The 16,609-nt window shown below is 33.2% G+C and overlaps 1 protein-coding gene across 8 annotated transcripts in view; it reads right to left on the bottom strand.

The window, feature by feature from the left end:
• Window positions 1–16,609, bottom strand: part of LOC111429585 (trio Rho guanine nucleotide exchange factor) — a 232,834-nt gene that overhangs the window by 109,468 nt on the left and 106,757 nt on the right. The window lies entirely within an intron of this gene.

Here is a 16,609-nt window from a genome sequence, read left to right as displayed (position 1 = left end):
TGCGATGTGAGTGGATTTGGTCTTAATACTTTTTCTTTTTACTTCCCTACAAGATCCTTACTTTTCTTCCATCGTCTATCATCGTTATTTCACCGTATATAAATCTTTATTCTTTTCTATTTTAAAAATAATATTGAGGTGGTCACTTAAATTTTCCTCCTCTTCTATTTCCGATTTTTAATTTTTTCTATCATCTTCATTGCGTTCGATGCAGTTTCTATTCATAATTAAATATCAAAAAGAACCAATAAGAGAAGGTACGGTAAAAAGAATAATTTCTTTTCAAGACATTTTGTGATAAATAAGATTTAAATAAACATGTCATTTCCGTTAAGTTTGTTAATAAAATAAATAACTAATATCGTACACGTTATCGCCACACTTATCGGATTTATTACGCAAAACTTCCGGTAACAACAAGCCGCATCAAAGCATAAAATTAATTTAATAAAAATTGATGGAACCGAAAATAATCTTATTGCTAACAAATTGTGTAAATCTTAAATTTTGTGACTTACTTCGAAGTCGTCAATTTGGGTGTGCTTAAAATTTCAAACATTTGGTTGTAAACATTAACAATCTTGCGTACGTCTCCGACACAACTTTTACATTTAGCAAGTTTACGTTTTATTAGCGAGCAGGATCGATAAAACGCAACCGCTTTATCGCGGGGTTTTCGTGTCCATTAACCCAATAATCTCGCAACGACATTCAACATAAACAACGTTACGAAATTTAAAAAAATATATATAAAGGTAAAAAAGTTTACTTATAGCGTATTACTTTTTTCGTGAAGAAATATTTATTTATTTACTCGAGTTTAATTAATAGAACTTTATAATAGTTAAAAAAGCAAGTTATTCAAAAAAATGAAAATGTCGCAAAATAATGAACGAAAAAATACAAAACACTTTATGCGCGTTAATAGGATTATTCACTGAACAAAAACTGGAGGAATTACACACTTTTAAACGTAAATCCATATACCGGTAGCCATCAATTCTAATCTGATTTGATTCAATTTATGCACAAAGCGGTCTATTAATCGATGAATTGATAGCGAGCTTCAACAATTTGCTACCGACGCTTAAAGCAAATTCGTTGATACGTGCAATTCAATTTGTAACCAATTCATTTAATTAAAGACAAATGTGTAATGTTAATACATTAAAACATTATTTCATTGCAAATTAAAAAAGTTATAAAAGAAATATTATTTTGTTTAAACGTTTTTGTTCGAGGTTTAATAAAAGTTTTGGAGAACTCGCATTTTTGTCGTGTTTTAATATTAATTTGTAGACAGTTGGAAAATCAATACAAACTCGTTGAGTTACGAAACCAGCATGAAACGGAAGCAACTCAGAGTCCTGCTGTCACCCACATACTCTTTTCACGACAAACTTTTTATTGCCCACTTCAACTGCAGGTTTTCTTAGTTCTGTTTCTTCTCAATCCAATATATTATTTAGGACCTAATAAAGAATACTTACCGGAATGTTTTTGTCATTTTATAAGTATAATAAAACCTCTTGATATAACGGATCTCGTTATTTTTTCAACAAAATATTTTTAAGTCATACTATCAACTCAAGGTTTATCAAAGTAGGGGGCGAGCCCCCCGGGGGCCGTAACGACATCCTAGAGGAGGCTCGAGCTGTACAACACTCTACAAGTTTGAAACGTTTAAAATTAGATCCTTTTTTCAATCAACTGAAAAGGCGCTTGAAGCTTTGTATTATCACTACTTATCGCAAAGACCAAGAAAAGCAACACTATCGGTGAAACTCTTATCAAACTTTGCTTGTTAGAAACCGCTGATATTCTTCTTGGACCAGAAAGTAAACTGCCATTCTTTCACTGTCTGCTTCATACCTTCTATGTTGCCTTCGGTGCTGTTATCAAGTCTATAGGAGGTGTATTTCCCATCACCTGCAATGCTTCTGTTGATGTTGTTTTATATGTACTTGTTGTTCTAAGTAATATTCCTCTTTGTACTCGAAGGAGCTTTTGTGTATTTTTTTTTTGTTTTGGTTGCATTTATCCATGTTTTACAAGCGTACAAAATCTGCGAGTATATGATAGCTCCTATCATTTTGCGTTTTTCGGCAGTTGGGCCGTAAGTTGATCCTATAATTCTGTGTAACGTCTAGACTGTTATACTCTACGTGGCTTTTTAAGCTTATACCCTTCCCAATCATCACTTCCAGGTATTTGAGAGAGCTTTTAGACTTGATCATTACGTTTTTGACTTTTACCTCAATCTCCCCGGTGTTTCTTCTGCTGCTGAGCAAGATCATTTCGGTTCTTTCCGTCGCAATTTACAATTCGATGTTTTCCATTTCTTCTATGATGACTTCTTTTAATCCCCAACCAGTTACAATCCATGCCAAGTGATCAGCAAAGGCTATAATTTTTGTATTACTTGTTTTGATTTGTGCTTGTAATATGGCCAAAGAAGATGTTCCACAATGTGGGTTCAAGAATTCATCCCTGCGGCATCCCTCTTGTTATTTTATATCTTTTCCCTTCATACTTAACATATCGTTCGCATAGGTAGTTTTAACCCAACCCAACACAACCAAAAACTTAATTCAAATCCCAAACCCAACCCAAACCCAACCTAACCCAACCGTTCTTTTTTACCGAGGTTGGGGAAAATCTGCATCGTATACAAATACATTTTTAATAGATTCAAAAAATAAAAGGTGCATAATTTTTTTTTATAAAGATTACATGTAACTTAATGAAAATCTAATAATGCTTTAAAAATCGTTATGAATATGAAATACTATGAATAGGAAAATGTTAAGAATTAAAAGGTTTGGTTAAAGAGTTGATCTTTGGATCAAGTTTGTAGGTTCTTTGGTTGGAGCACGAGGCTTAGTACATGATTTATGTTTCTCCGCTTCAAAATTTTCACAAATACCGCTTTCTGACAATACTGTGAAAAATCGCATCGATGATATGGCCGCAGACATGAAAATTGAGCTAGTGGAGGTTGTGAAAGAATCAAAGTTTTTCCCAATCCAATTGCACAAGACTACGGATGTTGAAACAATCAAACACGAAATGCTGTTTTCTACAGAGTTAATGACAACTTCAAAGGAGTTGAATGATATAACAGCTATGTCTGAATTCTTTGACAAACATGAACTGTCATGGCAAATGCAGTTGTTAGACATATGCACAGACGATGTCCCCTTAATGCTTGATTCTCGCCCAGGATTCCTACACTTGGTCAAAGAAAAAAATGCTAATGTTATATGCTATTGTCTGATACACCGTCAAGCTTTAGCGGCTGAAACACTTTGAAACGAATTCAACGATATTTTAAAATTATGCATTAAAATTGTCAATTATGTTAAAAAAAAGTGCGTTAAACAGCCGACTTTTTACGGTCTTTTGTGAAGATGTGGGCACAGAACATAAAACATTATTGTTCCATTAGCCCGCCATACACAGACGTTCTTTCGTTTCAAAAACGGCGGTATGCGAGAAAGAACGGCATGACAAAAAAGAGTCATGTTCCATACACTTGGCAAAGTATCCCAATGATTTAGCATGTGATTGCACGTGGTACATCAATTTTAAGGGAAAAATCGCATGTGTGTGGGCAAAAAATTTCATTTATCGTGTCGTTTGAATCGTCAAGTAGAAATTTTCAACGTGATTTTCATTACCGACGTTGCGCCTTCAAGTCGGTTGTTGACTGTTAAGTGATGGATAAAAAGAGAAAAATTTGTATTGTTGCATGTGCGGTTATGGCCAAGGTAATCTCTAAAGACAAAATTATTATTATTATCGTTATCGTTATCGTTATCGTGATTATCGTTTTTGCGAGAGTTGAGAGACTGAAGAGAATGGAAGTGAGATGATGGAAACACGTTTGACGAGCTTCTAAATATAATGAAAGCTTATCTCACTAAACAAGATTTCATTACTTACACCTGTTTACTTCTCCTTTATAGGGACATCACGACAGAAGTTTTGCTGTTTTCTATATCAACTATCTCACTTCGCCATACTATCAAAAGTTTCTGTAGAGGTTAAATGTTCTCGGGTAAACATTAATAAATCGAAATACCAGAGACTTGGCACGTTCTAATCATCACTAGAAGCCCCACTTCTCTTGAATTTTCAAATCTTTCAGCTCTCTTCGACACGAGCCTCTCATCGATTGGATTTTGTTAGAGACAAGCTCTCGAACAGCATTTGGGCAAATGCCAAATATTTTGCGTTTCTATTAACGTACTCCTACGATTTTACCTTCCACAAAACCGGATGAGATCTATAAATCTCTATAAATTCAGTGATATGACGAATATCGGCCATGTCAAGAATTTTAAATGAACTGTATGTTGAATTCAGAAAACGAGCTGTCCTACCAGTGTTGGCTTATCTATCGGATATATTTGATTCCTTGAATTCACTAAACTTGAAATTGCAATCGAACATAATTTATCGTCGAGATGTCATCACGATGTATATTGAAAAATTGCAACTTCCATCCAATTATTCTTGTATTCCTAAATTATTTTCAATCTCAAAAGAAGCGCGTTTTAAGCAGGTTTTTGAGGACACTGATAATATGAAGAATAAACTATCAAATATTTTGCAGCACCTCAGCGATAAATGCAAAACTCGTGCGATAATAACATTTATAAGCTGGCCACGGATCCTTTTTATGTTAAAATAAATAAGATACCAGAAATACTACAAGAGTAAATTTTAGAAATAAAAAATGATTCTACTGCCAAATATGATTTTGAGATGGATAAGTCACTATTTTGGGTAAAATATCTCAAAGTTTATTCCAGCATAGCAGAGCAAGCGCTGCAACTGTATTTACCCTATTTCAGCACTTTTTATTTATTTACTATTTATTTATTTATTACATATTCGGGATGCATACAGGGAGACTATACCCAACAAAGCATCCTCATAATAACAAAAATTAATATAAAAAATTGTAACATAAACTAAAATAAATACAACAATAAAGCGATCAACAAAACATCCGCTATACGTTAGTTAGTACACATTTTCTAAAAGAACGTAAAGAAACGTCGAAGAAAGATACATGATTGAAGCCCAAGTTATAGAAATTAAGAATTCGAACTAATGGCGAGTTTTGATAAAGGTTGGTGTTAGATATGTTAAGACGAAATGTGGCGTTGCAACGTGTAAGCCGTTGTGGTACACTGAAGCTTAACTCAGGCAGAAGATCGGGGCTATCCAGCAACAAGCAACAAGTTTGAAAAGAAAGATCAGGTTACAAACAACTCGACGTTGCTGCAGAGACAATAAGTTGATGACTACGCAACGTCTATCGTAATCGCAGTAAGGAAGATGAAATTTATGTGCCAAATAACGTACAGAGCGTCGCTGAATAGCTTCAATACGATCAGGATGCACCGCATACATGGGCTGTTGACAAATGCTAAACAAAGGGTTTTTATACACAAAAAATTCGTGAAATTCTTACTGACCCTGATAACAAACCCCAAGTTACGTAGAGCTTTCTTCACCATACTCAAGATCACTCAAGATGATGGGAAAATTGTAATTTGGAATCCAATATGATACCAAGATCTTTTACTTTATCCGTGGACCGGATAGCAATACCGTTAAAGTTGTAAGGAAAGTTGAGAGGATAACGTTTCCAAGTAAATGTAATTTTTTGGCATTTGTCATAATTTAGGTAAAGTTTGTTGAGGCGACAGTAGTAATGCTGGCAATCACGATCCTCCTGTAGTCTAAGATAGTCCAGATTAGACCTGATCCTTATGAATATTTTATTATCGTCCACATAGAGTAAAAACTTAGAACATTTAAAACAAAAAGAAATATTGTTTATGTACATAACAAATAGTAAAGGTCCAAGATGACTTCCCTGAGGCACACCGGATGTGATAGGTTTGTAACCAGATACAAAGCTACCAACCCTGTCCGCCTGACTTCTGTTAGATAAATACGACATAATCCAGTCAACAAGACCATCTGGAATATGAAAGGAGAACAGTTTCTGCACAAGAATAGCATGATCGATTTTGTCGAAGGCTTTAAAGTAGTCGGTGTAGATCGCGTCAATCTGAGTATCCTCGTTTAAAGCAGAATGAATAAAGTTAAATATCGCCCAGATAGGAAACCATGTTGTTCATTGATTATAGAGTGAGAAATAGAGAGACTAAGATACTCGTGGATAATTTTTTCAAAGACTTTGGAGATAGCTGAAAGGATAGAAATAGGACGGTAATTGGATACCAACTGTTTATCACCGGATTTAAATATTGGAATAACGAAAGCCGTTTTCCACATACTTGGGAAAACACCTTCAAGTAAGGATTTCGTTAAAATACGAAACAGTGGCGTAGACAGCTCAGTAGCAAAAACTTTTAAGAATAAAGTTAAAATACAATCCGGACCAGGGCTAGAAGACACAACAGAACATTATGAATTGCATTAACGGAAAACCACGGCAAAACTCCAGAGCCATAGACAACCACTGAGCTGTCGATTGTGCCATCTAGAAAAACCGATGAAAAGTAATCCGAGAAAGCACAAGAAATTGCAGGACACGAGTCAACTATTGTTCCATCATGCCGGATGAGGAACCTTTTTTGCTATTAGCAAAAAAGAACCATATCTTCTTCGGATTCAGTTGTAGCAATAAAATTAAAACACAGAAATAAACTTAATATCCAGTGATCTACGTTGTGCGCTTTCTTCTATTCAACCTAGAATTGGAAATATTGTCAAAAGTATGCAAGCTCATCCATCTCATTGATTGATTTGTTCTTTCTTAACGTATGTGTGTGAAAACAATATTCTTGTGTAATAGAACTTTTACGAAATATGGATGTTAGTTATTATAAAATTATGGCAAAAAAACTTTGGGGACCGCTGAACTAAATGCAGAACTAACACTAGACCTAGAACTAGAATGTTTCTAGTTCTAGAACTAAGTTCTAGATTTAATTATTAATTCATTGTTAAACTAACACTAGATCTAGAACTAGAAAGTTTGGGGTTGAGCCGTTTTAAGAGTTAGCCGTACGTTTCACCCGAACGTTTCTAATTCTAAGTCTAGTGTTACTTTTTAATGCTAGTGTTAGTTCTAGTTTTAGTTGTTATTCAACGCTATATTGTTGTATATTTTTTACTTTTGGCTATAACGGATACTCCCTTCCCCGTATTAATCCTTTATATCGAGGTTATATCGTATTTTATCGACATCCATAAAAGTATTTTAACTTTAATCTTTCAATTTGAAGTTTTTGATTAAAACAAATATACTGAGAATGTACGATCATGAATAATTTTAACTTTGGGTGTTTATTTTCGTTTTTACGGTATGATTGATAAATGTCATTGCAAGGTCTAGTACATTTAGTCTCAAAATATACAATGAACCCATAATTTTAAATTATACTAAGTTTTCTAACTGAATTCTAATGTATTTTTTTTAATGATTTTAAAATAAAAGGAAATAATATTCACCAAAGTTGATTGACTAGGTTGTCTTCGAAGTAACCTAGCTTGAAAAGAACTCGGAGTATCGATAGTATGTTGTCTGGTGAGTGCAGGATGAGCTTGATTAACCGAACCCTGCCGAAACCATGGCAAAGAAATCTTCCTCTTTGACTTTTGTGGTTTGGGGACGGTGCCTTCGCCTCGATGGGCCATTGCCAACAGGATACGGAGGCCGCCCCCGTGACAAACACGCACACACGTAAAACACCACCACCGCGTTGTTAGCTAATTGATTGCGGTCGAACGGCGCCGACGACAATAACAACAGGTTGGTCTTTTCGCGACCGTCGGTTCACGCAAACTGCTTTTACACGCGGATCGACGGCTCTTATCGAAGAACGGCACGAAGAAGAGGAGGTGGAGGAGACAACCGAAACAACCGCGAGCTTCCTACAGCGGTTGCCGCACTGAATCACACTTTTACTCATCGAATAAGTCGATTTTGTCCCTACCCTTTTTGTTTCTCTATATATTGCAAAGTTTAATCTAATCTGCGATGACGAAGAAAAAATACCAAAAAAGAAAATTATGTACGATATTTATTATCGTGATTAAAAGTATACGCGTAAAGAAGACAGGATTTTCCGTATATATATATAGATAACAAAATGTAATTAAATAAATATAGGTTCAGATTTTCTTGGAAAAGTATAATAAATTAATTTTATTAAAAATAATATATTATTTCATTGATGATTTAATTGTGGTATTGAGATTAGTATAGCGATGTGTATTTATAAATTATAAACGAACTTGTAACAGGATTTCCTGTGGTATTAGATTTGCGACTAACACATCCATAAAAGAATTTAAAAGAAAGCCACTAAATAAATGCGTAAATTAAAATAATAAACCCCTAAATGATAGTATTAAAATAATATCGAGTCGTAGCCAAATGTAATAAGCAGTTCAAATAAAACTATAAATAAATCACATATCGCGAAGTATCATTTTCTTAGAAGTAATCAAAATGTAATAATTTTTAAAATGTATATTATGCAAAAATAAATACTAAAACAATTTATCTTCAAAGTCAAATTTAAAAAAAATTAAACATAAATCTAAATAACTCAAAAAATACTTGATTTTCTTTAGTTTAATGTTTTATTACCGTTTTATTTGCATTGAAATAAAGCCAATTGATATGATCCTACTGAAAATCGTAAAGTTTATGATTGTAATAAAAAAAGATCCTTACGAATTGTGTTATTTAAACGAAACATAAATTTATTGAATTCCTTTGTCTCGAACGAAACATTTTTGCATTATTTAATTAAATCAATTAATTTTCCAAGAAATTTCCACCTTTACCAAACCACCCTACTCCAACAAATCAAATCCAATTTCTTAATTTTACGCAAAACCGGTAGTAACCGAAAATATTGAACGAGAACCACACCGTCGTCGTCGAAAACGTTTATTTAATAACCGAAACCGATAAAACATCCCTCGAACCCCAGTTTTCATTATAAAAAATCTTTCAGAAACGGACCCGATTTATTTGATTTTGGATAAATACGTTTTTGTTATTTTTTTCATTCAAAACGTGTGTTAGAATAAAATTGGCGGAGGCGACGGTTAAGGTGCGGTCGAATGATAACGACGAACTGACGTCCTCCGTCGAGGCTCCGGTCGACCCGGAGCTCCGGTATAGCCGAAAAGCGCCGGCCCGGAACGGCGACGAGCGGTTGGCGGCAAGCGAAGAGGCCGGAACGAACGCACCCGGTCAAATAAGGGCTATCAATTAGGGCCGAGCCGTACTGTTTACGCCAATTAGTCGCCGATAAAAAGCGGCCCGAATGGGCAGGATCAAACGCGGGTCGACCAAAAAAATTCATGCCTTTGTTACAACAGTTTGAAACAAAATTATGTTATGAATTCAAAAAATAATTGTACGAAAATTCATTCAGTATTTTGCTTTTATGGAGGGATTCAACTAATTTTTTTCTACATAAAAATATGAGAGTTTTATTTATGTAGTTTGCGTGTAACCTAATTGTTTTCAGAGAATAATGTTAAAAGTAAAGTTCTTTTAAAAAGTTACCTAACGAAGATTCCATTACCCAGTATTTGGTACACCTGAGTCTTTCAAGTTTAAAAAAAGATCCTATTACTACGGACGCTATGTAATGTTTTTTGTTTATAAATCATTACTATTCCAAGTAAAAAAACAATTCCGTACAACTTTCTACGTGGGATAAAGTGTAGTAATCTGAACTAATCAACGATGGTAAGCTTTTAACACCTTCCACTAAAAGATTCAAAAAGATCGTTTGAAAAGACCGTTAAAAGTAGTGCTGGAACGGATAGTGATTTTGCGAAAAGCCGGTTATTGCCACGTTATTGCGATATTTGAATAAAAATGAAATTAATAAGAAAGCTGATTAGATATGTCAACTTATTTGGATCCAAGATACAAAATGAACTTTTTTAATGCTGATTTAACTCACGAAGCAACTCTAAAAAGTTGATACTTTAATTAATAATTGGTGATATTTCCACAAGGCTCATTCAAGAAATTAATTTTATGGCGAATTTTGAAAATTATCGATGAATATTGCAACATCGAAATTTTTATCAAAACTTCAAATATTGTTTTCTCAAAAACTAAAAAATTCTGAAAAATTGTCGATAATTTCAAAAATTTATTTCTCAAAAACTAAAAATGATTTTTCAAAACGGCTACTTGCATTAAGAAGAGGATACTTTAATTAATAATCGAAAGTGATAACAGCGACAGTTCTGTTAGTAATGAATGTGATGATGAATTACAAGCCAAGAGAAGGAAACTAGAAGAAACTGCAACAAGAGATGTTATATATCGTATTAGGATTGTTACAATGAGGTTAATTATTTGGTAACTATCCGGTATCCGGCCGGATTTAAAAAAATTGCTGGATAAGCCGGATACCGGATATCCGTTCCACCACTAGTTAAAAGTCTTGAGCTTGAAAGCCGACTTATAAATCATTAATATCGTAAAAATGAAGATCTGAAGTTTGAATTGATATCCCATTGATACTAGGACAACAAAGGTCTCATCCAACTTCATACACAAAACTATCTAAATGCTTTTAAATCATCATTTAATTACCAACTTGTCCGTTATTTCTATCCGGTATACTCCTATTTCGCTCAGTAGCGGATTGAATCATAAAATTTCTAGCTCCTTCACTCTATGAAAGTGCTTCGTCGAGAGTATATGAAATTAAGTTGATTATAAAGCGTGCTTTTAGGTCAAATTTAACTTAGCGTATATTACTGCGTATAAGGTAGTAACAGCCAAATGTAAAATTTGCTATGTACTTAAAAATGCTTAACCGGCAACTTACAAATCATTCGTAAACGACATGGTCTGATAGCGGAAATGGAATCTTTGCTTAGCCCTTTCGGGGTTAATCAAACCGGATTCACATATAGTATATAATCAGAAAATAGAGAGAAATTTTCTAACAAAATTTATTTAAACAAAAACATGTCGCAGTTTAACATATCACCTTATTTGGTAGCAATGATACGTTTAATTCTCAGGAAGATATCCTGTAAAGTCAGAACACAAAATAATCTCACAAGAACATTTAAAAACTACGAAGGTCAACGACAAAGAGTGAGTTGTCATGTCTGCATTTTAACATTGCCCTGGAAAAGGAAATATTGAAACAATATTTAACAAATCAACGCAGATCTTGGCATTTTTCGATGACATAAATATTATAGGAAAAACATAAAACGAGGTGGAGGAGGCCCACCTTTACAAGGTTATATAACGTGGCGGAGACGATGGGTTTACAGATAAATTTCATAAAGACCAACTATATGGTGGTAAAGCCTGGCGGTAGAACCATACCAGAACATTTGAAATTTATCAAATTCCAAACGTTGAGATAAATTAACCAGGTAGCCAAAGGGGTCATTAAAAGTACCACAAGAATTATCTTTGATCGCCGTGGACCTATGGGTAGAAGATAGGTTTTAAAGTTATAGGGAAGATTTGTGGACGATGTGAAGATCGACCTAAGAAGGCTAAAGATCAGGGATTGAAAACGCGCGGGATGTACAAGTTTGGAAGAAACTGTGAAGGCAGACTAAGATCCACAACGAGGTGTATCCAAGCATGATGATGTAGATAAGCCTTGTATTGGTTCATTTCACGTATAATATCGTCAAAAAAAGTATTTGTAATAAAGTGTTCAAAGATTACAATTTATCACAATTTGCCCCGTCAAAAGAATAAACAATGCTGGCGTATATGGCGAAAATATTGAGTTCGTCATACAAACAACTTTAGAACCTTAGGTACACAGGTTAAAATACATGAACGCAAGCATATGGTTGTGGTCTATACACGTGCCTCCAATAATGCGTATAGATACGACTTTGGTATATGAGGTACTTTTTATTTTATGGATTTATACACCTTGGTCTTTATCTTATTTATCTTGGTGATGTGGAAACCACGAAAAGACAAAGAATTGTCCAGCAGATGAAATTACCATATACAATTAAGCCAAGGGTTTTGAGCTTTAAAAAAAAATGTAACCATATTGCACAAAGTGAAGAAGCAGCAAATGCTAATAAAGTAGCTGCATTGATTTTCTTAGCACATTAAAGAAGTTAACAGAAGAAGGTGGCTATAAGGTGCACTGGCCATATTTAATGTAGACGAGACAGGGGATTTCTAGAAGAAAATGTTCCATAGAATATTCACGGGACATTCCAGAAAAGGTACTTCCAGGATTTAAAGCGGCAGAAGATCGCCAAACAGTTATACTTGATGCAAACGCTGCTGGCGATCGCAAATACCTTTGTTGGTGTATCGGTCTGAAAATGCCAGAACTCTAAATAATAAATCTAAACTAGGATTGCTAGTAGTTTGGATCTTCAATTGCTAAGGCTATATCTGAAGACTGGTTTCGGAATCATTTTGTTCCGGATGTTGAACGATTATTAACAATATACCTGGACAGGCGGCAGATAACCTAATCGACTATGCTCCTCGCTACAAGATAATGCTTCTACCTCCAAGTACGACTAATTTACTACAACCTATGGAAGTCACCTATGAATCACGATGACAATGTTGTATCCCTAAATATTTTTGGAATAAGTATAATGTTCACGATGCTGATATAATGATAGTGGAATTGTGGAACAAAGTTTTTTCCTATGTTTATTTTGTTTCAACCTATAGATACTCCACTTTAAATTTAGTAATTTTCGATTTGTACGGTAATAATATGGTTCGTTCTCTCGTAACGATATAAAAACAGGATCCTTGAATTGAATCCTATGTAGTTTTCCGTGCAATCTAGGAAAAACTAAGAAAACTTTCAGGAACATCAGTTACTATTGAAACACATGTACATGGCTACAGTCCATTACATTGAAAACACTAGCTCCATGCGGCAATGATAATGACATTGAAATGCTGTAGAGGAAAAGTTAGCAAATCTTTAACAGAGCAAGATAATATATAGCTATGCCACAGCATTAGCACGATTCATGAAAACAATCAAAAGCAACCTAAAAAATTTGAATACAGATATAACATCATTTTTTAGTTAATATATTATAATATATAAAATTGTACCAGCGATTCCTGATCAATAACATAAAATATACAATTTCGCACCACTCAGAGCGTAAAAAGAAGAAAACTTTTCAAAAACATTCCTTGTAAAATTTACTAACATGAACCAATAAAAAGTTTCTTTTGTGTTGAGTAACATTACTACAAGTCTATGCACTTTTTCAAAATTTGTTTCTTTTCGTGATGACGTTTAATAGTCAAATTAATTTTTTTCTTTTCAATATTACAGTGGAAACCATACATTATTACCCATGTTTTATTATTAATCATCGTTCTCATTTTTAAACGACACCATGAATAACTTGTTGGATCCTGCAGTAGATGTCCCATTTCAGTCGTCTCATGTAAACAAAAACTGTTCTATTGGTAGCGGTTGACCTCTTTCTTGACCACTCGAAACCCAGATCGAAATTGTGGCAATTTCTATTCATGGGGACACATAAAGGGTGAAATATACAAAATCCAATCTACACTTAAGAAGATTTTATGAAAAATATTATTAATAGTTGTAACGAAATTAAAAATAACTCACGAATCTTTAGGAATGTAAGCTTTTAAATATTCAAGTTGAGATTATACCATCAATAACAAATTATGTAGCAATCCACTTGTGTGTAGCAGAACTAATGATTTTGCGAAGTCTTTGACATCACCTACCAATTAGATATGTGCCATTGGCAAGTGTTTCATCATTTCATTTCATGCCCGAATTTATAGCAATTCTATCAAATGTTCCTGTGGTGTGATTTATATCTGATAGTCCGCCGTTATTTTGATTTATTGTCAGCTATCAACAACGTAGTTTAATATGTTATAAATTAAAGGACGATTTCATATCGCTAGCTACTACCCAGCTCCGCTTTATTCAAATATCAATGGGAGGTCGTCGACTAGGTTCAATCTGCTGGAAGTATGAACGGAAGTATGAAAACTTAATATGTTCACCATTTTATTTTGGCTCTTTTCAGCTCTTCTTGTATCCTTCATCAGAACTGTATTCACTGCCCGTATATAAACTGTATTTAAATCAAATCCATCATACAACATGTCTCTTGTGAAAATTAAAACCACCAAGTTCCTCAAGTGTAAGATACCAAGTATGTATGAATTTACTTGGAGTGATGTCGTACATAAAAAAGCATATATTCACCAAACGCAAGCAGTTAGGACTGAAACTAAGGCTTCAGTGCTATAAACATTATTTATTATCAACCTATTTAACAAGACTGCGAGAAATTTGAACAATTGTATTCACAAATATACACTATAATTTGCATATTGTAATTTTTCAGTATTTCACCTGAAATACGTGTGCGCCCGATTCGTGTCTCTGCCACCTTGAGTATGTTGTCCAATTAAAATGTTATTTCGCCACAGATAAAAAAATCTGCGTAAAACGAAACAGAAAACATGTACATTAATCTAATACAAAAATCTACGAAAATGTGAGTGAAAAAACTGAGCTACTCCCCAAATTAATCAAAAGAATATTTAGAGAATCATGCGAAGCCCGCCTATACGAATTTATATGTTATCTTATATCTGAGAATTGTGGCTCAACAAATATTTTTTTAATTTCTATTCACTTTATTTTTTATAAAGTAAGATTGCTAAAATTCTTTACGTATATTTGATGTTACTTCAGCAACACCTTATCTTCCGTATTTTTCTGGACAAATTTTTTTTTATTTTCTGGTTCATTAAATCCCTTCGGGAAAGGTAGATGCCTGATTGTGACCCATGTTGGAAATGAGTTGGAATATGTCCATAGCGGTTTATACATTTTTGAGTGAAAACGAGTGTTTATCATTACAACTAAAGCTGTCTCCAAACGTTATTATTGTTATAGATAGACAACGCATATCACGCCATGAAGACGGAGAAAACCACAATGACCACGTAAAAAAATATAAGCCTTAAGAGTTATTATTCAACTACTATATGTAATTTTAAATTTATTCATTTACGCTTGATTTCGTAATCAATTCAAACATTTAAACTTTCACTTCAAATAGTAAATATTTACTAATTGTTATAATTATTTTTTATAAATAATTAAAAATATAAAACTTTTGTAAACAAAATTATTATAAACGTGATCATTATTCAAGTTTTGTTTACTATAATAATACTTTATATTTATTTAACAATTTTTTGAAATCCCATTTTTATTAATGCAATAAACATATATTGTTATTATTTTCAATATTAAACCAAAAACAAATAGCATGGACAAAGTCAAAGTTATATAAAAAATTGTGTATGATTATAAAGAGAATAACGTTTATAAAATTTGTATAAATACATTTTTATTATTACTATTTTATATTATTATTTATGTTAGAGGATCGTTCTACCATATATTTGTTTTTTATATGTATAGAATTATTTTTGATAAGTATTTATGTGTAATGGCAACCAATTACACACTATATTTCATGATAATGTATTTACAAGTCCTATTTTTATCAATTATAAAATTACCTCTTTTTATAGTGCAATATTGAAAATAAATTCTAGCAATATATGATAAAAATATAATCCAACTTTTTCTTTTGTTTGCGAGTATTTTTGCTTTAACCAGAGAGTCTTAAGTCAACCTGCTATACAGAATGTCCCGAAACTCAACGTCAAGCGGGCACCGGGTGAGAGGCCAACCCATACCTGTTCTAGTAAAAATAAGAAAAAAATTCCATGTCTCTTAGTTAAGTGGTAATAGACATATTTTTGAAACTGTTAAAAATCGGTCCTGTACATCATATCTTTAGGTACTACAGTCAGAAATGTTCGCAATTTACTAGTGATTTTTTTAATAATGTATTACTTATGAACCATGCTACTATAGAAGTCACAAATCAAACAACAAAAATCGTTAGTTTTGCAAAAAAATATATTAATTTGATTGAGTTAAGGTTGAAAGAATTTATGTCTATCAAGTTTGACACACGATTTCTAAACAAAGGCTCTTACAATACCCTTGGCAAGTAATTTTGAAAGATGGCCTGTTTAGTCAAGTTTCCAAAATGGTACAACACTTGCCATTTTTCTTGTTATAAAAAATATTATTGCCTGTTTTTCTGTAAAAAACACGTTATTTAAAAAATTCATACTTTTGTATGTTATTTGTATTTACTTTGTTAGAAGATGTGCCAGTCAATATCTACGAACTACAGAATGTGGTTTCAACAAGATGGTTGCCTTCTTGTCTTGCAAAAAGACTCTTTCAAATAAGGTTAACCTAAAGACAAAATTAAACAAACAAGTTTATTTATTACTAATTTTACAGCATTATTTTCTTAAAACTAAGGCAAATGCTCTAATTATTTGCCGTCGGCACTAATACAAGCTCTGCATCGTCACAGAAAAGATCTTTTTACTAGTTCTGCTGCTGTATAAATATTGTGGCGCAGTTCGGCAAGATTTTCAATCCGTTTTTAATACACTGTTTCTTTTATGTAATCCTAATAAGAAAATCTAGGGGATTTA

The sequence above is a fragment of the Onthophagus taurus genome, chromosome 1 (assembly GCF_036711975.1).
Source record: "Onthophagus taurus isolate NC chromosome 1, IU_Otau_3.0, whole genome shotgun sequence".
NCBI lineage: Eukaryota > Metazoa > Arthropoda > Insecta > Coleoptera > Scarabaeidae > Onthophagus > Onthophagus taurus.
Note: the sequence above shows the minus strand (reverse complement) of the source record. Positions and strands in the feature narration are given on the sequence as shown.